The sequence below is a fragment of the Tamandua tetradactyla genome, chromosome 11 (assembly GCF_023851605.1).
Source record: "Tamandua tetradactyla isolate mTamTet1 chromosome 11, mTamTet1.pri, whole genome shotgun sequence".
NCBI lineage: Eukaryota > Metazoa > Chordata > Mammalia > Pilosa > Myrmecophagidae > Tamandua > Tamandua tetradactyla.
Window position 1 is genome coordinate 31,418,120 of NC_135337.1, and position 22,572 is coordinate 31,440,691.

The window sequence follows — 22,572 nt, forward strand, 5'->3', positions numbered from 1 at the left end:
AGTAGTGGTAAAGAATTTCAAAGGAATATTAAATTTCTGAAGTTGGCATAGACTGATTTATGAGAGTTGTTGTTAGATAGCATTAAAAGTTTTTTTATTGAAAAATATCCATATACATACAGTCCAGTCATATTATATAACCAGTGGCTCCCAATATGATCACATAGTTGTGTATTCTTCACCATGGTCATTTTTAGAACATTTGTATCACTCCAGAACAAGAAATAAAAAGGAAAAAAAAAACCTCATACGTCCCATACTCCTTACCTCTCCCTCCCATCAATTCAGTGTTTCAATCTACCCAATTTTTACTCTTTATCTCCTCCTATTATTTATATATTTTTCTCCTTATTATTATTATTTTTTAACACATCTGTCCCTGCCCTGGAAAGGAGCATCAGACACAAGGTTTTCACAATCACACAGTCACATTGTAAAAGCTGTATAGTTATACAGTCTTCTTCAAGAATAAAGTCTATTGGTTTAGAGAGCATTTTAAAGACTATACTGCTTTTTCTGAAGTGTCATCACAGTAAGCTTCTGGCTGCTAATACTGCCTTGGCTGTAGGAGTGTGACACTGAATTTGAAGTCACGATGTTTTGGCTTCATTTGGTGTACTTTGCCATTGTCCCTGGAACTTGGGTTAGGAGAGAGCATTTTCTGCAGAAGACTTTAATTTCATTCTCCTTTCTAGGCATTTTTAACAAAATTTTTATTGTGGTAACATATCTACAACATATTAGTTCCCATTTTAACCCCTTTCAAGTGTACAGTTCAATTGTGTTAACATTCACAATGCTATACCATTATCACCATCCATTACCAAAACTTTTCTGTCACCCAGACACTGTGTTCCCATTAAACATTAATTCTGCATTCCCCACCCCTATTCCTACCCTTGGTGCCCTGCGTTCATCTCTTTGTCTCATGAATTTGCATAGTCTAGTTATTTTGTCTGAGATTATACCTGTGGTAGTTAGATTCAGTTGTCAACTTGGCCAGGTGAAAGCACCTAGTTCTGTTGCTGTGGACATGAGCCAATGGTAGGTGAATCTCATCTGTTGCTAATTACATCCGCAGTCGGCTAGGAGGCGTGTCTGCTGCAATGAGTGACGTTTAACTTAATTGGCTTGTGCTTAAATGAGAGAACGCAATGTAGCACAGTCTAGCAGCTCAGCGTTCCTCATCACAGTACTTGCAGCTCAGCCCAGGCCTTTGGAGAAGTCACCCCGGGGAAAGTTGTTGGAACCCAGGGGCCTGGAGAGAAGACCAGCAGAGACCATCCTGTGCCTTCCACGTAAGAAAAGAGCCTCAGTGGAAAGTTAGCTGCCTTTCCTCTGAAGAACCAACAAAATAAATCCCCTTTTATTAAAAGCCAATCCGTCTCTGGTGTGTTGCATTCCAGCAGCTAGCAAACTAGAACAATACCTTTCTCAGTTTATGAATTGAACCTAAATTTTTTTCTCATTTTTCAAAATATGAAAGAACAATAAAGGACCTAAAGGCATTTCAGTTGAGGATTTTGCTGGTGTATGTAGCAGAAGGCAGACCTTAAATTTTATGCTAATGGGTTTTTATTTATAGATTATGGGGAGATAATACAATATAAAGGAAGGTGTTATATCTAATTTTAGAACATCTGTGTTTGTGTTTCACTTTTAGCACTTTTTAATAAGTGTGTCAGCCTCTCTGAGCCTGCTTTCTTACTTGAAAAATTCTCGATTCATTTCTGTTAACCCTAGCACCCCTGCCAAACAACAATTACAGAATACCTGTTTCTCCATTCTTAATAAATGGCACCACCGGTTGCTCAAGCCGGGTTAAAATTTACCCTTTCTTCTCTCTCTCTCATTCTCTGCATCCATTTCATCAGAAAGTCATTTTGTTTTCACCTCCACAATATTATTTTACATTAATTATTTTTCTTTGTCTCTGCTGCTCACTGTAACCTAAACCATAATTATTTCTTAACTGGATTTCTGTAACATTCTCCTACCATGTCTTTCTACTTCAACTCTTGTTTTTCATACAGGAGAGTACTTTTTATAAAACAAAATATGTTATTCCTAAGTGGCTTCTAAGTTGCACACCGAAGAGTTCCCAAATTCCTTTCTCGGAAGGCCCTTCATGGTTGGGCCTCTGCTGATTTTCCTTACCTAAGACTGCTTTAGCCTTATCTTATTTCTTCCGACCTGTTCTGATCAATATGGAGGCTACTAGTCACATGTGACTGTTGAGCACTTGAAATGTATTTAGTCCAAATTGAGATGTGCTGTAAGCGTACTGGATTTCAACGACTTAGTATTAAAGAATGTAAAATATTTCTTAATAATTTTTTATATTAGGTGTTGAAATAATATTTTGGATATAAAGGGTTAAATTAAAAATTATAATTTCAATTGTTATTTAAGAAATGTACTTAGTAGAAAATTTACAATAACTTTTATGGCTTACATTTGTGGGTTACCTCATATTTCTTTTCCAACCTTGTATTTTGACTTCTCAGGACCTTTGACCATGTTGTTCCCTTTTTTTGCCTGGCTCTTTGTACATCTAACTCTTCCTGCTTATCTCCAAATGTTAATTTAAATGTTTTATCCTCAGAAGGCAGTTCTTAAGCACTCTGTTGAATTAAGTTCTCCTAGTTTATGCCCTATTATCATGTATCTTTCCCTGCATTTGTTTATTCATTATCTGACTTCTTAACTAGCTACATAAAGGGAAGGAGCATGTCTGTTTTGTTTATGGCTGTATTTTTAGCACCCGGTAAAGTGCTCTTTCAGAGCAGATTCTGAGTAGGTACTTGTTGAATGCCTAATACTGGGGTGCTTTATTCTCAGGTCTTGTTGTAAGGAACAAGTATGTAAAAATATTTTATAGATTCTAAACAGCTATGCTGGTTTTATTTAAATATGTAGAACGGCCAAAGAAATTGTTTGTGTCCCCTTGGAAATTAAGATTCAATTGTATAAAACATAGTCCATAGATTTAGCTTGCATTTCAATGTGTTCTTCAAACTCTGAATCTAATGATTTGGCACAATATTACAAGTATTTTGACCTAGAGCTTTTGATGATTGTCTTGTTTTATAAATAAAAATTGTAAAATTATTACCTTTCTTTCAGAAGTTATTTTCTATAGCTTTAACTATAGGAATGTTAGAATCTTCATTTTTAGAAATAAAGACTTCTAAATAATAGGTGCCAAAATACTTTATAAACTCTTTGCTCACTTTGGATTTGGCTATGTCTTTTTCTTTACTGTTCATAAATGTGCTGAAGCTATCAGAATACAACTCAATTGGTCAGTATTTAGCTGTCACTCTTGCTCAAATTAAGAATGAAATTCTCAAGAAATGATCCCCACAAGAAGGTTGCTTGTCAGAAACATAATTTAATTTGATTCTTTTCTTTAGTAGTTTCACAGTTATATATTTGTACCTAAGAAAACAAAGGTTAACTAATGCAGTTTATAACGTTTTGACTGTAAGCTTATAACATTTTGATCATAAGCGTATCAGTAGCAGCAAAAGTCTGGAGGAAGATGATAATTCTTTGCAAACTGTCCGAGATTGGTGAAAAGAGACAAGCAAGATTCCAAATACAATTTAAATATGTGTAATTAGTTTTAACCCCTGAAAAGGCTTAAGAGATAGGCAGAGAACGTATTATGAGCCTTGTGTATTGTTGTAGTAGTAGAAGTACAAGCAGAGGTAGCAGAGGTAGTAGTAATAACATTTGTGTGATGCTTACTATGCCAGGTAATTTTTCTAAGTGCTTTATATACATAAACTGATTTTATCTTCAAAAAAAAATCATAGTAGGTAGGTATGGTTATTAACCCACTTTTATAGATGAAGGTTCGAGACACCAAGAGTTAAGTAAATTGAAAAAAAAAGAGTTAAGTAAATTGTTCCAGGTCATATAGCTAGTAAGTGGTAGAGATGAAACATAGGTTCAGAATTTGTATTGATTCAGCATACATAGACTGAAAAGAGAAGTGGTCATAGATGGATCCACCATCCAGTAAAGCATAAGAAGGCTTCAATAAAGAAAAATTCCTGACAAGTAGGAGGAAAACCCTAAGGATATGTTGTCATAAAAGCTGTGGTGTGAAAGTAAGAGTTGAAAAAAGCATAAAAAATGATTAGTATGAAAATAGCAGTATTTATTGAGTCTAGGCACTATGTTAAATGTTACATATACATTTTATTAATTACTATTATTTTCCCTACTTTATAAATAAACTGAAGCTCACTTTATCATTAGTTAGAAGAGGAGCTGGGATTGAACCCAGGTCTCTAATTTCAAAGCCAGAATTCTTGTTTTACCTTGTAACAGTATCAAATGAGGTCATATGAGATGAGGATTTGTGGAAAATAGTTATTAGATTTGGGAAATTGGAAGAAAAGCTAAAATTAGAAAACCAGTCTATGAAGTACAATAGGTGAATGAATAATAAGAGTTTAATAAAGAGAAAAGAGAAAATATAGGGGAAGATATCACTAAAGAAATACATTAGAATTTCCCAGCTATGGTCCCAGTTTAAGCAGGATGTAGATTATATATGATAAAGTTGGTCATTTTGGTGACCCTTTGAATAATTGGTAAAGTACTTTATTTAATAATGCTTTCATGTGCTCTAAATGGGAAGTTGTTTTCCCCTATCTGAATTCAGCATGATTTAGCTAATTGAAATGAATATTCATTTTACTGACAAGTTATTAGTCTCCACGTTATTTATATGTTTAAAATTACTTCTTTCTTTATTCTGCAGACATTTATTAAGCATCTTCTTTATAATCAACACAATGTTTGATACTGAGGACATAGAGATATTAAATGCACATTTGCTTCTTTTGGGGAAGTCATAGTAGGTGAAATTGAACTTTGTGCATAGCATTAAAGATATGTCAAAATAACCTTATCAAGATAGGAACCTGTGAATGCTGAGGCTTCATTGCTCATATTTTAGGATGGTTACTTTCTTTCTTTCTTTCTTTTTTTTAACTTTTTTTTATGAATTAAAAAAAAATTAACAAAACATTTAGATATCATTCCATTCTACATATTCTTAATATCATCACATAGTTGCATTTCATCATTTCTTAGTGCATTTGCATCGATTTAGAAAAAGAAATAAAAAGACAACAGAGAAAGAAATAAAATGGTAATAGAGAAAAAAAACTATACGTACCATACCCCTTACCCCTCGCTTTCATTTACCACTATTTCAAACTGAATTTATTTTAACATTTGTTCCCCCATTATTTATTTTTATTTCATATGTTCTACTCTTCTGTTGATATAATAGCTAAAAGGAGCATCAGACATAAGGTTTTCACATTCACAGAGTCTCATTGTGAAAGCTGTATCATTGTTCAATCATCATCAAGAAACATGGCTACTGGAACACAGCACTACATTTTCAGGCAATTCCCTCCAGCCTCTCCACATGTACTTGAACAACAAGGTGATATCTACTTAAAGCGTAAGAATAACCTCCAGAATAACCTCTTGACTCTGTTTGGAATCTCTCAGCCATTGACACTTTGTCTCATTTTACTCTTCCCCCTTTTGATCAAGAAGGTTCTCTCAATCCCTTGATGTTAATTCTCAGCTCATTCTAGGGTTTTTCTCAGTCCTTTGATGCTGAGTCTCAGCTCATTAGGATGGTTACTTTCTTAAAAGTTAAAATTTAAAGGATGTATTGACAAGTAGGAAGGGACACTTTTTGTGAGACAAACATGTTTTGGGTTAATGGAGAAGTAAATATGGAATTTAATATTTGATAATTTCTACCTTAATAGGATGAAGCTATTTGATTGGAAATGAATAGAGAACTGTATGGTGAAAAAGGTTGAAAAAAAAAATGAAGATAGGTATATGGTGGAGGCTCAAAAAGAGACGTGTGTGGTTAAGTATTGCCTGCATCATAAACTGTTCTTTCTTATTTTTATGGAGCAATTCATTTTGACCTCATGTTTTAAATAGTTTTCTTGAGCTACATTTCACATTTAAAGTGTGAAATTGAATGGTTTTTGGTATTTTCACAGAAGTGTGCAACTGTCATGTTAATTATAGAACATTTTCATCAATTCAGAAAGAGATCCTTTAGCTGTTGGCACCCTATTCCTCCATTCTCTTCAACCCTAATCTACTTTCTGTTTCTCTAGATTTGCCTGTTCTAGACATTTCCTGTAAATGGAGTCATAATAAGTGGTCTTTTGTTTGTGGCTTCTTTCACTTACTATACTATTTTAAGGTTCATACCCATTGTAGCATGTATCAGTAATTCATTCCTTTTTTTTGGCTATGACAGTTTTTTTTTCATTTGTTTGTTTGTGAAGGATATTTAATAACAAGGTAGATAACATAAGCTTATACAACATGTAACTATACTGTAGCTGAAGTAAAACATCCTGTTCACTGGATAAAAAGGACCTTTTTATAAGTGTACACTTCGGTGCAATTAAAAAAAAATTACAATTTCAGAACTTCATAGTTTATCCTCTTGTCTTTCAAAGGAAAAAAAATCCTTTCAGAGTCATTTGAAGCCATTGGAATTTTGGGACAAAAATGCCATAGCAATATTCCCAGGATCACTGTCAAGTCTTCATGATTCAGATGATACAAGGGAGGCTTCAATTCAACCTTTTAGAGAAGACATTCCAGCTCGCATGATCTCATCAACCAGGAGAATGTTGGTGGCAATCACAGTGCATGAGTGCAGAAGCTGTTTCTTTACACAATAAATTATCCCATATGCCTGCTTCTGCTGCTACCATTGGCTCACCTGTGTTCAAGTCTATACCTACAAGCTGACCTGATTCTGAATGTTCTGCTTGTACTTTAACTAGTGTTTCCTGAAGGCCAAATCCAGAGTTCTGAGCAAGAACCTTGGGAATAATAAGCAATGCATCAGCAAATGCTTGGACTCCAAGTTGGGCCCTGCCCTTTACACTGGGCTTATATTTAACCAGAGCTTCTGCCATTGCCTCTTCCACTGCACCGGCACCTGGAACCACACAACCATCATCAATAGCATTTTTGACAGCCCTCAGGCCATCTCGTATTGTGTCTTTGATTTGAGTGAGTGTGTGTTTATTTGGTCCTTTCACCAATAATGTCACAGAACGAGGATTGTTACATTTCTCAATAAAGGTGAACTTTTCTTCTCCCAATGTATACTCATAAACAAGGCCTGCATGCCCCAAACAGTCAGGATTTAGGTATGACAGTTTTTTTAATATAAATTTTTAATTAAAAGTTTTTCATTAGAAACTGCTTGTATCATTGAACTAAGCTCTTCTGGGTACCTTACTGAAATGTTCCTACTTTATTTTAGTCTCTTATCCTAGTGAAAATATAAATATTTACAATAACATGTTCTGCTTGATTATTATTCCCTGTATTTCTCAAAAAGCAAGGTACTGATTTCAAGAAAATAGCCTACTTATTGAACAGAGGCTGAAAGATCTTATTTCTGGGGCATTGCTTTAGTGGCTAATCAAATGCCATTTTAGTAGCAATGAAGAAATAATGGTGTGGTTTCACTTTGTATTCAGTGCATATGCATTTGACTCTGAACCACAAATCAATACATTTTCCTAGCTTAATTAAATATCATTCTTTCAGGCCTCTGGAGCATAAATGTGTGTATATATATATGTGTGTGTGTGTGTATATATATATTTTAGCAATTTTATTATGAAATATAACATAAAAAAGTAATAAATTCTAAAGTACTTTTTTTCTTTCTTTAACTTTTTTATTGTATAATATTCTAAAGTACATTTTAACAAGTAGTTATAGAACAGATTTCCACATTTGATATGGGCTACAGTTACACAATTTCAGGTTTTTCCTTCTAGCTACTCTAAGACACTGGAGAGTAAACTGAAATATCAATATACTATTTCAGTTGTCATGCTCACTTGTTGTTCAGGTTTGCTAGCTGCTGGAATGCAATATACCAGAAACAATGGCTTTTAAAAAGGGAAATTTAATGAGTTGCTAGTTTATAGTTCTAAGGCTGAGAAAATGTCCCAATTAAAACAAGTCTATAGAAATGTCCAGTGAAAGGCATCCAGGGAAATATACCTTGGTTCAAGAAGGCTGATGAAGTTCAGGGTTTCTCTCTCAAGTGAGAAGGCACGTGGCAAACATTCAGAGCTTCTTACTCATCTGGAAAGGCACATGGTGAACATGGTCAGGGTTCCTCTCTCATCTGAAAGGGCACATGGCGAGCATGGTGTCATTTACTAGCTTCTCCTGGCTTCCTGTTTCATCAAGCTCCCCGGGAGGCATATTCCTTCTTCATCTCCAAAGGTCACTGGCTTGTGGGCTCTCCGATTCTTGTGGCTATGTCATTTTGCTTTGCTCTCTCTGAATCTCTCTCATTCTCCAAAATGTTTCCTCTTTTATAGGACTCCAGAAACTTATCAGGACCCACCCAAATGGGTGGAGACATGTCATCACCTAATCTGGTTTAACCACTCTTGATTAAATCACATCTCTAGGGAGATGATCTGATTAGTTTCAAACATACAGTATTGAATAAGGATTATTCTCCCTTTATGAAATGAGGTTTAGATTAAAACATGGCTTTTCTAGGGGACATACATCCTTCCAAACCAGCACACTTGTTAAACTCCTCCTTCTCCTTTGATCCTTCTCCCAGTCTTTGGGTATATTTGGGTTATGCCCATTCTAAGTTTTTCATGTTGAAAAGAGGTGTTGACCATAGGGGCTAGGGACTTGGAACTGGTTGCTGTTCTTGAAGAGATTGGCACCTCTGGGTTTCAGGACTTATTTGGCCTAGGAACCAACTGAAGGGTTTAGGTTTCTGAAAAGTAAATTTACTGCATGCAACTTTTGTAGAATCTCAGATAGAACACTGGGTGTTCTTTAGGATCAACAGGAATGATGTTGGTTGGGGTTTGGCAGACCATGGCAATTAGCAATTTCTAGCTTAAGCTTGCATAAGAGAAGCCTCCAGAATAACCTCTTAACTCTCTTTGAACTCTTTTAGCCACTGATACCTTATTTTGTTATGTTTATTTCCCTCCTTTTAGTCTGAAAGGTGTTGTCGATCCCATAGGTCAGGCTCATCCCTGGGAGTCATGTCCCATATTGTTGGACACTTTCACCCCTGAATGTCATGTCCTACATTGGGGGAAGGTTAATGATTTTCCTTGCAGCATTGGACTTAGAGCAAGAGAGAGGCTGCATTTGAGCCTTAATGAAAGAGGTTTCCTGGAAGCAACTGTTAGTCTTAATAGGTAGTCTCCGCCATAGAAATAAGTTTCGTAAGTGCAAACTTCAAAATCAAGGGCTTGGCCTATTTTCTTGGGAGTCCTTAATGTTTGAGAGAGTAACAGGAGTTTCCCAAGTGGGAAAACTTAATAGTTCCATATTTTTTCTCCTGTCCCACAAGGAGCTCTATCAATACTTTTTCATTATCAGCCCAGCATAGTCTGGGATGTTTCTGGGTATTACATTAAGCTAAACAGAATTGCAAGGCCTTGTTACTGTTCTGGGCTCCATGTGCTTGGGAAGTTTAAATGAGCTATTCTGGGAGGTTGATTTAGTTTGTGTGTTACAGAAGATTTAGGATCTAGACACAATAAACTTCTCTGCCTTTGGTCTCATATAGTAGGTGAAGTTCTAGAATACATACACAATCATCCTTTGCCCTGTATTCTGATTTACCTTAGTCCCATCTAAATCAACTTTGTTTTTATCTCTAATTGAAGCCTGACCTCTTTTTTTCAGTTACTTTAACAATTGTTGTATGTGGCAATGCTGACTTTCAGAGCTGTAGAACTCCAGCTCTGAATCTCAGGTGTCTCATAGGCACCCAAAGCTATACCATGTTTGTTTTTGTGTGTATACATCACAGTTTGACATTCTGCTTCTCAGTCATTGTTCCCCTTGGTCCCTTCTATCTATTGGACATCTCAGATAATGTCCAAAATAAATAATCTGTGTCTTAAACCGTCCTCAAGCAGTTGTACTATCATCAGCGCACTCAATTTTAGACAATTTTCATTGGTCCAGAGAGACAAAGAGCCAATAAACAGAGCCTCACCAAATACTAAATCTAAACCTCCCCTTATCACTTGTCCCTCTACACCAATTATTTACCCCCGGTATTGCTGTGGTGCTGTTGATGTCTTCTTATTAACTAAAGGCCGCAACATGCCGTATTAGTTTTTCCCTCTTTTTGTTAACTCTTGTACAAGAGTTATACCCCTCTTTTGTTAACTCTTTGTACAAGATCAAACCTTTGAAGTAGTTCATGCAAGAACTTATTTGTAATTGTAGAGTTAATTGGTGAGATACATAACTCTATACAATCCCTTTCAATCCTATTCACTTTCAGTATGGCAGTGTTGCTTAAAACCCCACTCAAGAATTACCTTCATTTCTATGCATTCCCTTAATTTAAGTTCAACTCATTTGGTGACTTTTCATCTGTCTCTAGCTTCTACTTACTGCTAAGTCCCCTATATATTCTACGTTATAAGCCTCTAAGTATACCTATACCTGAGTCAAAATAGTGAAGTCATACAATATTCATCCTTTTGTGTCTGGCATATTTCACTCAGTATTAGGTCTGCAAAATTCATCCAAGTTGTTGTATGCTTCAGGACTTCATTTCATCTTACTGCTGCTTAATATTCCATCATATGTATAAACCACATTTTGTTTATCCAGTCATCTGTTGATAGGCACTTGGATTGTTTCATCTTTTGGCAGTTATAAATAGTGCTGCTGTGAATATCCGTGTGCAAATGTCTATTCACATCGATGCTTTCATCTTTTCATCTCTACTGGTATATACTGAGTATCGGTATTGCCAGGTCATAGGGCAACTCGCTATTTCTGAGGAACCACCAAAATGTCTTCCACAGTGGCTGTACCATTATACATTTCCATCAGCAATGAATAAGTGTTCCAATTTCTCTACGTCCTCGTCAACATTTGTAGTTTTCTGTTTAATAGCAGCATTCTGATAGGTGTGAGGTGATATCTCATTGTAGTCTTGACTTGCATTTCCCTTATTGCTAATGAAGATGAACATCTTTTCATGTGCCTTTTAGCCCTTTGTATTTGCTCTTTGGAAAAGTGTCTACTCATATCCTTTGCTCATTTTTTTTTTCTGATTTTAATATTTTTACTGTAAAAACTTAACATGCAAGGATACAAACATTCCATATATGGTGTACAATCAATGGCTCACAGTATCGTCGTATAGTTGTGTATTCATCACCATGAAAATTTTTTGAATATTTGCATCACTCCAGCAAAAGAAATAAAAAAGAAAAGACTCATATATACCATACCCCTTACCCCTCCCTCTCATTGACCACTAGTATTTCAGTTTACTCAATTTATTTTTTTTTATTTTATTTTATTTTATTTTTTTTTAGGGAGGAAGGGAAGGAAAGACAGAGAAGGAAGGAAGGATGGAAGGAAGGAAGGGAGGAAGAAAGGGAAACATTTTTAAACATTTTCTTGTTTTATTATATTTTGTTTGTTTGTTTGTTTTTTACATGGGCTGGGGCCGGGAATCGAACCGGGGTCCTCCGGCACGGCAGGCAAGCACTCTTGCCCGCTGAGCCACCGCGGCCCTACTCAATTTATTTTAACCTTTGTTCCCCCTGTTATTTGTTAATTTTTAATCCATATTTTTTACTCATCTGTCCATACTGTAGATAAAAGGAGCATCAGACCAAGGTTTTCACAATCACACAGTCACAGTGTAAAAGCTATAATATCATTACACAATCATCTTCAAGAAATATGGCTACTGGAACAAAGCTCTAGGGCTTCAGGTACTTCCCTCTAGCCAATACTCCATAAACTAAAAAGGGGATATCTATATAATGCATAAAAATAACTTCCAGGATAACCTCTTGACTCAGAAATCTCTTAGCCACTGATATTTTCTTTTGTCTCATTTGTCTCTTCCCCCTTTTGGTCAAGAAAGTTTTCTCAATCCCCTGATGCCGGGTCCCAGCTCATCCTGGGATTTCTGTCCCATGTTGCCAGGGATATTTACACCCCTAGGAGTCATGTCCCACATAGTGGGGAAGGGCAGTGTTCACTTGCGGTATGGCTTAGAGAGAGATAGGCCACATCTGAGCAGTAAAAAAATGTTCTCTGGGGCTGACTCTTAGGCCTAATTTTAAGTAGGCTTAGGCTGGTCTTTGCAGGAATGTGTTTCATAGGGGCAATCCCCAAGATTGAGGGCTCGCCTACTGATTTGGTTGTCACCACTGCTTGCAAGAATATCAGAAATTCTCCAAATGGGGAAATTGAATATTTCCCCCTTTCTTTCCATCTTCCCAAGAGGACTTTGCAAATACTTCCTTATTCCCCACCCAAATCACTCTGGGATTTATTGGGGCATCACACTAACCTGGACAAACCAACAAAATCTCATGCGCTATTCAAGATTCCCTGTACTTATGGTGTTCAACTAAACTGACTGTACAAGTTCAATTAGAAAATGTACTACCCAAAATATAAATTTTGCGCCAAATAAACATCTCTCCCTTTAGTCTCACACAGAAGTTGACATTTTAAAATATGGATGATATCATCCTTTACCCAGTCTTCTGATATACCTTAGTCCTATACTTGGATCTGCTTTGTTCATATCTCTACTAGATGTCTGATCACTTTTCCAGCTTTTTTTTTTTTTAATTTTTATTTTTTCACATAGGTAGGAATCGAACCCTGGTCCCCTGGCATGGCAGGCGAGCATTCTTGCCTGCTGAGCCACCGTGGCCCACCCACTTTTCCAACTTTTTAAACAGTTATTGTACAGGGTAGTACTGACTTTCATAGCTTTAGAGTTGCAACTTTGTCCTTTTCTCATTTTATAATTCGGTTCTTTGCTCTTTTGTTGTTGAGTTGTGTAATTTTTTTAATGTACACATAGCATACCTTTGAAAATTCCAAGTATTTTCTCCCATTGAGTTGGCTGCCTCTTCACCTTTTTGGCAAAGTCCTTTGAGGTACAGAAGCATTTGATTTTGAGGAGTTCCCATTTATCAATTTTTTTCTTTTGTTGCTTGGTTTAGGTGTAAAGTTTAAGAAGCTGCCTCCTGTTATTAGATCTTGAAGATGTTTCCCTTTATTTTTTTCTTGGAGTTTTATGACTCTGCATTTACGTCTTTTATCCATTTTAAATTAATTTTTGTATAGAATGTAAGTAAGGGGTCCTCTTTTATTTTTTTTGGCTATTGATATCCAGTTCTCCCATGCTCATTTATTAAAAAGACTGTTCACTCCTACTTCAGTGGATTTGGGGGCCTTGTCGAAGATCAATTGACCATAGATTTGGTGGTCTGTTTCTGCACTTTTGATTTGATTCTCTTGGTCAGTAGTTCTATTTTTGTGCCAATACCATGCTGTTTTGACCACTGTGCCTTTGTAATAAGCTTTAAAGTCAGGAAGTGATAGTCCCCTCACTCTGTTTCGTTTTTGAAAGGGTATTTTTTAGCTATTTGAGGTCTCTTCCCTTCCAAATATTTGATAACTTGCTTTTCCAAGTCATCAAAATAGGTTGTTGGAATTTTGATTAGTATTGCATTGAATTTGTGGATTAATTTGGGTAGAATTGACATTCAACTATCCTATCCAGGAGTACGGAATGTGTTTTCCACCTATTCAGATCTTCTTTGATTTCCTTTAGCAGTGTTTTGTGATTTCATGGTACAGGTCCTTAACATCTGTAGTTAAGTTTAACCCTAGATATTTGATTCTTTTAGTTGCTATTTTGAATAGAAGTTTTTCCTTAACTGTCTCCTCAGTTAGTTCATACTTGTATATTGAAACATTACTGATTTTTGTTTATTAATCTTGTATCCCACCACTTTGCTGAAATTGTTTAGCAGCTCAAGGAGCTTTGTCATAGATTTCTCAGAATTTTCCAAGTATAAGATCGTGTCATCTGCAAATAATGAAAGTTTTATGTCTTCCTATTTGGATGCCTTTTATTCCTTTCTCATGTCTAATAGTTCTAGCTAGAATTTCTGGTTCAATGTTGATTGATAGTGGTAGCAGAGAGTATCCTTGTCTCGTTCCTGATCTTAGAGGAATGCTTTCATTCTCTCACCATTAAGTATGATGCTGGTTATGGGCTTTTCATATATGCCCTTAAGGATACTGAGGAAGTTTCCTTCAATTCCAACCTTTTTAAGTGTTTTTATCAGAAAAGGATGTTGAATTTTGTTGAATGCTTTTCCTTTTGACTTTTAAATGTATTATATTGACTGATATTCTTGCATTAAACCACCCTTGCATTCCTGGTATAAACCCTACTTGGTTGTGATGTATAATTCTTTTGATGTGTCCTTGGATTCGATTTGCTAGTATTTTGTTGAGGATTTTGCTTCTATTTTCATTAGGGAGATTAGCCTATAGTTTTCCTTTTTTGTAGTATTTTTATCTTGTTTTGGTATTAGATGGATGTTAGCTTCATAAAATGTATTAGGTAATGTTCCTTTTTCCTCAAATTTTTGAAGCATTTGAACAGGATTGTTGCTAGTTCTTCTTGGAATGTTTGATAAAATTCCTCAGTGAAGCCATCTGGCCCTGGATTTTTTTTGTAGGAAGATTTTTAATGACTGATTGAATCTCTTTATTTGTAATTGGTTTTGAGATCTTCTGTTTCTTCTTGAGTCAATATAGGTTGTTTGTGTGTTTCTAAGAATTTATCCATTTCACCTAGATTGTCTAGTTTAACGGTGTGTAGTTGTTCATAGTATCCTTTTATGATTTTTAGAATTTCTTCAGGATCCATGATAACAACCCAGCCTTTCATTTCTGATTTTTAAAACTTGCATCCTCTCTTTTTCTTTGTCAGTCTAGCAAGGGGGCCTGTGCCGTTTTGAAAGGATTTATGTACCCTAGAAAAGCCGTGTTTTAATCTTAATCAAGCCTGTGGGAGCAACCGTTTCTTCTAATCCCTATTCAGTAGTATAGGTTGGAAACTTGATTAGGTTATCTGCACGGAGATGTGGCTCACTCAGTTGTGGGTATTAACATTTGAATAGAGGGAAATATGACTCCACCCATTTCAGGTGGGTCTTGATTACTTTACTGGAGTCCTTTAAAAGAGGAAGTATCTTGGAGAAAACTTGAGAATGAGGAGGGCAACAGAGAACTAAGAGTCTACCAGCCAGCGACCTTTGGAGATGAAGGAGAATGCCCCTGGGGGAGCTTCATGAAGCAAGAGGCCTGGAGGGGAAACTGGAAGACATTACCCTGCTCGCCATGTGCCTTTCCACTGGAGAGAGAAACCCTGAACTTCACTGGCCTTCTTGAACCAAGGTATTTTTCCCTGGATGCCTTAATTTGGACTTTTTATAGATTTGCTTTAATTGGGACACTTTTTTGGCCTCAGAACTGTTAACCAGCAGCTTATAAAATTCCCCTTTTTAAAAGCTATTCTGTTAATTTATTAATGTAATACGCCACAGCAATGGAGAGGGAAAACCACATAATCATCTTGATTGATGCAGAAAAAGCATTTGGCAAAATTCAGCATCCTTTCTTGATGAAAGCACTTTGAAAGATAGGAATAGAAGGAAACATCCTCAATATGATAAAGGGCATATATGAAAAACCCACAGCTAACATCATTTTTAATAGGGAAAGCTGAAAGCTTTTCCTCTCAAAACAGGAACAAGACGTGAGTGCCCACAGTCACCACTGTTATTCCATATTGTACTAGAAGTTCTAACAAGAGCAGTCAAGAAAAAGAAATAAAAGTCACCTAAATTGAAAGGAAGAAGTAAAACTTTCCCTGTTTGTCGAAGATGTGATCCTTTATGTAGAAAATCCTGAAAAATGCACTTGGAAGTTACTAAGGTTAACAGATTAATCAGTGAAGTGGTAAGTGCAAGATCACCACACAAAAATCAATGACATTTCTATTCACTAGTAATAAATAATCTGAAGAAGAAATCAAGAAAAGATTCTATTTAGAATAGCAACTAAAAGAATCAAATATGTAGGAAGAAATTTAATCAATATGTAAAGGACTTGTACATGGAAAACTATAAAACATTGCTGAAAGAAATCAAAGAAAGCATAAATAAATGGGGGGACATTCTATACTCAAGAAGTGGGATACTAAATACTGTTAAGATGTCAGTTCTACCCAAAGTGATTTACAGATTCAGTGCAATCCCAATCAAAATTCAAACAGACTCCTTTACAGAAATGGAAAAGCCAGTTGTCATATTTAATTATAGGGGTACTGGGTCCCAAAAAGCCAAAGCCATCTTAAAAAAGAACATAGTTGAAGGACTCACATTTACTCATTTTAAAACTCATTACAAAGCAGCAGGGGTGAGAATAGCATGGTATTGGCACAAGAACAGACCTACAGACCAATGGAATCAAATTGATAGTAATTAACACCTCTAAGTTGTATATATGAAAGTGGTTAAAGTTTTTTTTTCTGGATCTTTTTAAAAAATTTTTTTATTATGATCATTCTGTTCTATATATATAATCAGTAACTCATAATATCATCACATAGTTGCATATTCATCATCATGATCATTTCTTAGAACATTTGCATCAATTCAGAAAAAGAAATAAAAAGACAACAGAAAAAAATTCATACATACCATACCCCTTACCTCTCCCTTTCATTGATCACTAGCATTTCAATCTATATTTATTTTAATATTTGTTCCCCCATTATTTATTTTTATTCCATTTGTTTTACTCATCTGTTGATAAGGTAGATAAAAGGAGCATCAGACACCAGGTTTTCACAATCACACAGTCATATTGTGAAAGCTATGTTATTATACCATCATCTTTAAGAAACATGGCTACTGGAACACAGCTCTGCATTTTCAGACAGTTCCCTCCAGCCTCTCCATTACATCTTGGATAACAAGGTGATATCTACTTAATGCGTAAGAACAACCTCCAGGATAACCTCTTGACTCTATTTGGAATTTACATATGTTGTATTAGGAAATGCACTAGTCAAAATATAAAATTTTGTACCAAATAAACATTTTTTGCTTTAGTCTCACACATAAGTTGAAATTTTAAAATATTAATTACCATCTGTTTTCAGCACCCTGCAGTAATGACATTCCTTTGTTCTTCCTCATGTAAAAACATTTTTTAAATTTGTACATTTAGTCACTATCATTATACACTCTAGGCATTCCTAGATTATACCATCTCAATCTTTATTGTCTATCTTTCTTTGTGATTTCATTTATGCCCCCAGCCCTCCTCCCTCTATCACTCTCACATTCAGTTTCATTCAGTGTTTTAACATAATTGTATTACAGTTAGGTAGTATTGTGCTCTCCATTGCTGAGTTTTTATATTCAGTCCTGTTGCACAGTCTGTATCCCTTCAGCTCCAGTTACCCAATATCTTACCCTGTTTCTATGTCCTGATGGTCTCTGTTACCAATGAAATTCTCCAGGTTTATTCACTAATGTCAGTTCATATCACTGAGACCATACAGTATTTGTCCTTTTGTTTTTGGTTAATCTGACTCAGCATAATGTCCTTAAGGTCCATCCATGTTGTTATATACTTCTTAACTTTATTCTGTCTTACAGCTGCATAATATTCCATTGTATGTATATACCACAGTTTGTTTAGCCACCAGTCTGTTGATGGACATTTTGGCTGTTTCCATCTCTTGGTAATTGTAAATAATGCTGCTATAGACATTGGTGTGCAAATGTCCGTTTGTGTCCTTGCCCTCATGTCCTTTGAGTAGAGACAGCATATAGATGGGTCCTGTTTTTTAATCCTTTCTGCCAGTCTATGTCTTTTTTTTTTTTATTAATTAACGGAAAAAAAGAAATTAACCCAACATTTAGAAATCATACCATTCTACATATGCAATCAGTAATTCTTAACATCATCACATAGATGCATGATCATCGTTTCTTAGTACATTTGCATCGGTTTAGAGGAACTAGCAACACAACAGAAAAAGATATAGAATGTTAATATAGAGAAAAGAAATAAAAGTAATAATAATAGTAAAAAAAAAAAACAAACAAAAAAAACCCTAAAACTCAGATGCAGCTTCATTCAGTGTTTTAACATGATTACTTTACACTTAGGTATTATTGTGCTGTCCATTTTTGAGTTTTTGTATCTAGTCCTGTTGCACAGTCTGTATTCCTTTAACTCCAATTACCCATTATCTTACCCTGTTTCTAACTCCTGCTGGACTCTGTTACCAATGACATATTCCAAGTTTATTCTCGAATGTCCGTTCACATCAGTGGGACCATACAGTATTTGTCCTTTAGTTTTTGGCTGGACTCACTCAGCATAATGTTCTCTAGGTCCATCCATGTTATTACATGCTTCATAAGTTTATCTTGTCTTAAAGCTGCATAATATTCCATCATATGTATATACCACAGTTTGTTTAGCCATTCTTCTGTTGATGGACTGCCAGTCTATGTCTTTTGATTGGGAAGTTTAGCCATTAACATTTAGTGTTATTACTGCATGGGTAGTACTTTCTTCTGCCATTTTGCCTTTTGGATTTTATATGCCATATCTAATTTTCCTGCTTTTTACCTTTACTCATAGTCTTCCTTTCTACACTCTTTCCACACCTCTCTCTTCTGTCTTTTTGTATCTGTCTCTAGTGCTCCCTTTAGTATTTCTTGCAGAGCTGGTCTGTTGGTCACAAATTCTCTCAGTGATTTTTTTGTCTGAAAATGTTTTAATTTCCCCCTCCCCTCATTTTTGAAGGACAATTTTGCTGGATATAGAATTCTTGGTTGGCAGTTTTTCTCTTTTAATAATTTAAATATATCATCCCACTGTCTTCTTGCCTCCATGGTTTCTGCTGAGAAATCGACACATAGTATTATTGGGCTTCCCTTTTATGTGATGGATTGCTTTTCTCTTGCTGCTTTCAAGATTCTCTTTTTCTCTTTGACCTCTGACATTCTGATTATTAAATGTCTTGGAGTATGTCTATTTGGATCTATTCTCTTTGGGGTACGCTGCACTTCTTGGATCTGTAATTTTAAACCTTTCATAAGAGTTGGGAAATTTTCAGTGATAATTTCCTCCATTAGTTTTTCTCCTCCTTTTCCCTTCTCTTCTCCTTCTGGGACACCCACAACATGTATATTCATGCGCTTCATATTGTCATTCAATTCCCTGAGTCCCTGTTCGTATTTTTCCATTTTTTCCCTGTATTTTCTTTTTCTTGTCAGATTTCAGATGTTCCATCCTCCAGTTCATTAATCCTATGTCTACCTCTCGAAATCTACCATTATAGGTTTCCATTGTTTTTTCATCTCTTTTACTGTGTCTTTCATTCCCATAAGTTCTGTGATTTGTTTTTTCAGACTTTCAGTTTCTTCTTTTTGTTCTTTCCTTGCCTTCTTTATATCCTCCCTCAGTTCATTGATTTGGTTTTTGATGAGGTTTTCCATGTCTGTTCGTACATTCTGAATTAATTGTTTCAGCTCCTGTATGTCATTTGAATTGTTGGTTTGTTCCTTTGACTGGGCCATATCTTCAATTTTCCTAGTGTGATTTGTTATTTTTTGCTGGCGTCTAGGCATTTAATTACCTTATTTAGTTTATTCGGGAGATTGCTTTCACTTCTTTTACCTAGGGTTTTCTTGCTGGATGAATTTGTTGTCTGTCTGTTCTTTGACATTCAGTTCAGCTTTTTCTGGACCTCTAGCTTAGGTTTTGTTTAACAGAGGAGAATTTTTAAGTTCTTGGTTTCTTGTTTCTTGCCCTGCTTGTATGGTGCCTTGCCCCCACACACTTAGGAGGGTCTGTGTAGGTATTATAGACCCAGCCGGATTTTCCCAGACCAAGCTGGCCTCCTATTAGGAGGAAAGAGTCACCTGTGTCAGTTTTCCCTGAGGGTGAGACCCAGCAGGTTGAAAGACTTTCCTGTGAGGTCTCTGGACTCTGTTTTTCTTATCCTGCCCAGTATGTGGCGCTTGTCTGCCTGCAGGTCCCACCACCATAAGATAATGCAGTACCTTTAACTTTGGCAGACTTTCCCTGCTGGTGGCGTAGTGGAGACAGAGGAGAGGTTGTAGGCTGGTTTTAATGACTTCAAATTACCAAGCTCTGGTGTCTGAATTCCTTGAGAGAGGGATTCCACCTGAGTTGGGCTTCATCTCTCCCCTGGGAAAGGCACAGGCTCCAGACAAGCCCTCAAATGAGCTTGTTTTTGCCTCTGCCTGGGGCAGTTTCAGCCTGAGAAGTCCTGCCGCTATATCCAAAGGCAGTCAAGCCTCTGTAGAAACACAGCCACAAAAACCTCTGTTTCTTTCTTTCTTTTTTTATTCTTTTTCCGTCAGCCCCACCCCCTTGGCACCAGGGCAAAAATGAGCGACCTCCACTTTGACAGGTTCACCTGAGCTGGGGGCCTAATTTTAGCAGTCAGAATTTGTTAATTAATGCCACAATTGGTGTTTGGTTGGACTCAGCCCCTGCTGCTGTAAAGTCTCTTTCCATTCCTCTCTGGGAAGCAGCCTGTGGGGGAGGGGTGCCGGCCACGGCGGCTTGGGGAACTCATGGTTCTGGGGGAGCTTGCAGCCGGTCCTGCTGGTCCAGACTGGGGTATGCTGTTTGTCTGGTCACTGACGTGGCCCCAGGAGCTGTTCTGTACTGTTTCTGGTTATTTAGTAGTTGTTCTGGAGGATGAACTAAAATGCGCACATTGCTTAACCACCATCTTAGCCCTCTCCATTACATCTTGACTAATAAGGTGATATCTGTTTAATGCATAAGAATAACCTCTAGGATAACCTCTCAACTCTGTTTGGAATCTCTCAGCCATTGACACTTTATTTTGTCCCATTTCACTCTTCCCCCTTTTGGTCGAGAAGGTTTTCTCGGTCCCTTGATGCTGATTCTTGGCTCATTCTAGGATTTCTGTCCCATGTTGCCTGGAAGGTCCACACCCCTGGGAGTCATGTCTCACTTAGAGAGGGGGAGTGCAGTGAGTTTGCTTGTTGTGTTGGCTGGAGAGAGAGGCCACATCTGAGCAACAAAAGAGGTTCTCTTGGGAGTGACTCTTAGGCCTTATTTTAGACCTAAGACCTATGCTGTGTGGGGTTAAGTTTCATATGAACAAACCCCAAGATTGGGGGCTCAGCCTATTGCTTTGGTTGTCCCCACTACTTGTGACAATATCAAGAATTCAACTTGGGAAAGTTGAATTTTCCCCCTTTATTGTCATTCCTCCAAGGGGACTTTGCAATACTTTTTCATTCACTGTTCAGATCACTCTGGGATTTATCAGGGCATCACTCTTGACAAACCAACGAAATCTCATGCCCTGCTCAAGGTTCCATGTACTTATGGTGTTCAATTAAGCTGTCTACATGAATTATATTAGGAAATGCACTAGTCGAAATATAAATTTTGTACCAAATAAACATTTTTTGCTTTAGTCACACGTTAAAATTTTAAAATATTAATATTTTCAACACCCTGCAAAATGACATTCCTATCTTCTTCCTCATGCAAAAACATTTTTTAATTTGTACATTTAGTCACTATCATTATGCATTCGAGGCATTCCTAGATTATACCTTCTCGGTGTTTATCGTCTATCTTTCTTCCTGACTACATTTATGCCCCCAGCTCTCCTCCCTCTATCATTCTCACATTCAGCTTCATTCAGTTTTTTAACATAATTGTCTTCCAGTTAGGTAGTATTGTGCTCTCCATTGCTGAGTTTCTACAGTCAGTCCTGTTGCACGGTCTTTATCTCTTCACCTCTAATTGCCCAGTATCTTACCCTATTTCTGTTTCCTGATGGTCTTTGTTACCAGTGAAATTTTCCAAGTTTATTCACTAATGTCAGTTCATATCAGTGAGACCATACGGTATTTGTCCTTTTGTTTCTGGCTAATCTGACTCAGCATAATGTCCTTAAGGTCCATCCATGTTGTTACATACTTCATAACTTTATTCTGTCTTACAGCTGCATAATATTCCATCATATGGATATACCAGTTTGTTTAGCCACTCGTCTGTTGATGGACATTTTGGCTGTTTCCATCTCTTGGCAATTGTGAATAATGCTGCTATAAACATTGGTGTTCAAATGTCTGTTTGTATCCTTGCCCTCATGTCCTCTGAGTAGATGCCTAACAATGGTATTGCTGGGTCATGGCAATTCTATATTTAGCTTCCTGAGGAACTGCCAAAAAGTGGAACTTTTAATTTGTATATCTGTTACTGAAATATAAATTTTAAAAACCATGGAAGTGTACAACACAGAGTAATCCCTAATATAAACTTTGAAGTGTAGTTAATAGCATAATATTGTTTCATCAGTTGCAGCAAATGTACCACTCTAGTACAAAATGTTATTCATAAGGAAAACTGCATGTGTGTGGGTGGTGGTGGTGGTTATGGGAACTGTATCTTCTGTGCGATTTTTCTGTACACTTAAGAATGCTTTCACAAAAAAACATCAAGAGATAGAACTAAGTGGTGAGAAGGGTTACTGTAGCATGGATCAGAGGATTGGGTGTGAGCAGCAGA

At 36.5% G+C, this 22,572-nt stretch overlaps 1 protein-coding gene and 1 pseudogene across 2 annotated transcripts in view; one reads left to right on the forward strand and one right to left on the reverse strand.

Moving 5' to 3' along the window:
• The window catches only part of EVI5 (ecotropic viral integration site 5), a 307,393-nt gene that overhangs the window by 27,050 nt on the left and 257,771 nt on the right, over window positions 1-22,572 (forward strand). The gene's annotated exons all lie outside the window — the stretch shown is intronic.
• LOC143649104 (T-complex protein 1 subunit zeta pseudogene) lies at window positions 6,579-7,229 on the reverse strand (annotated as a pseudogene).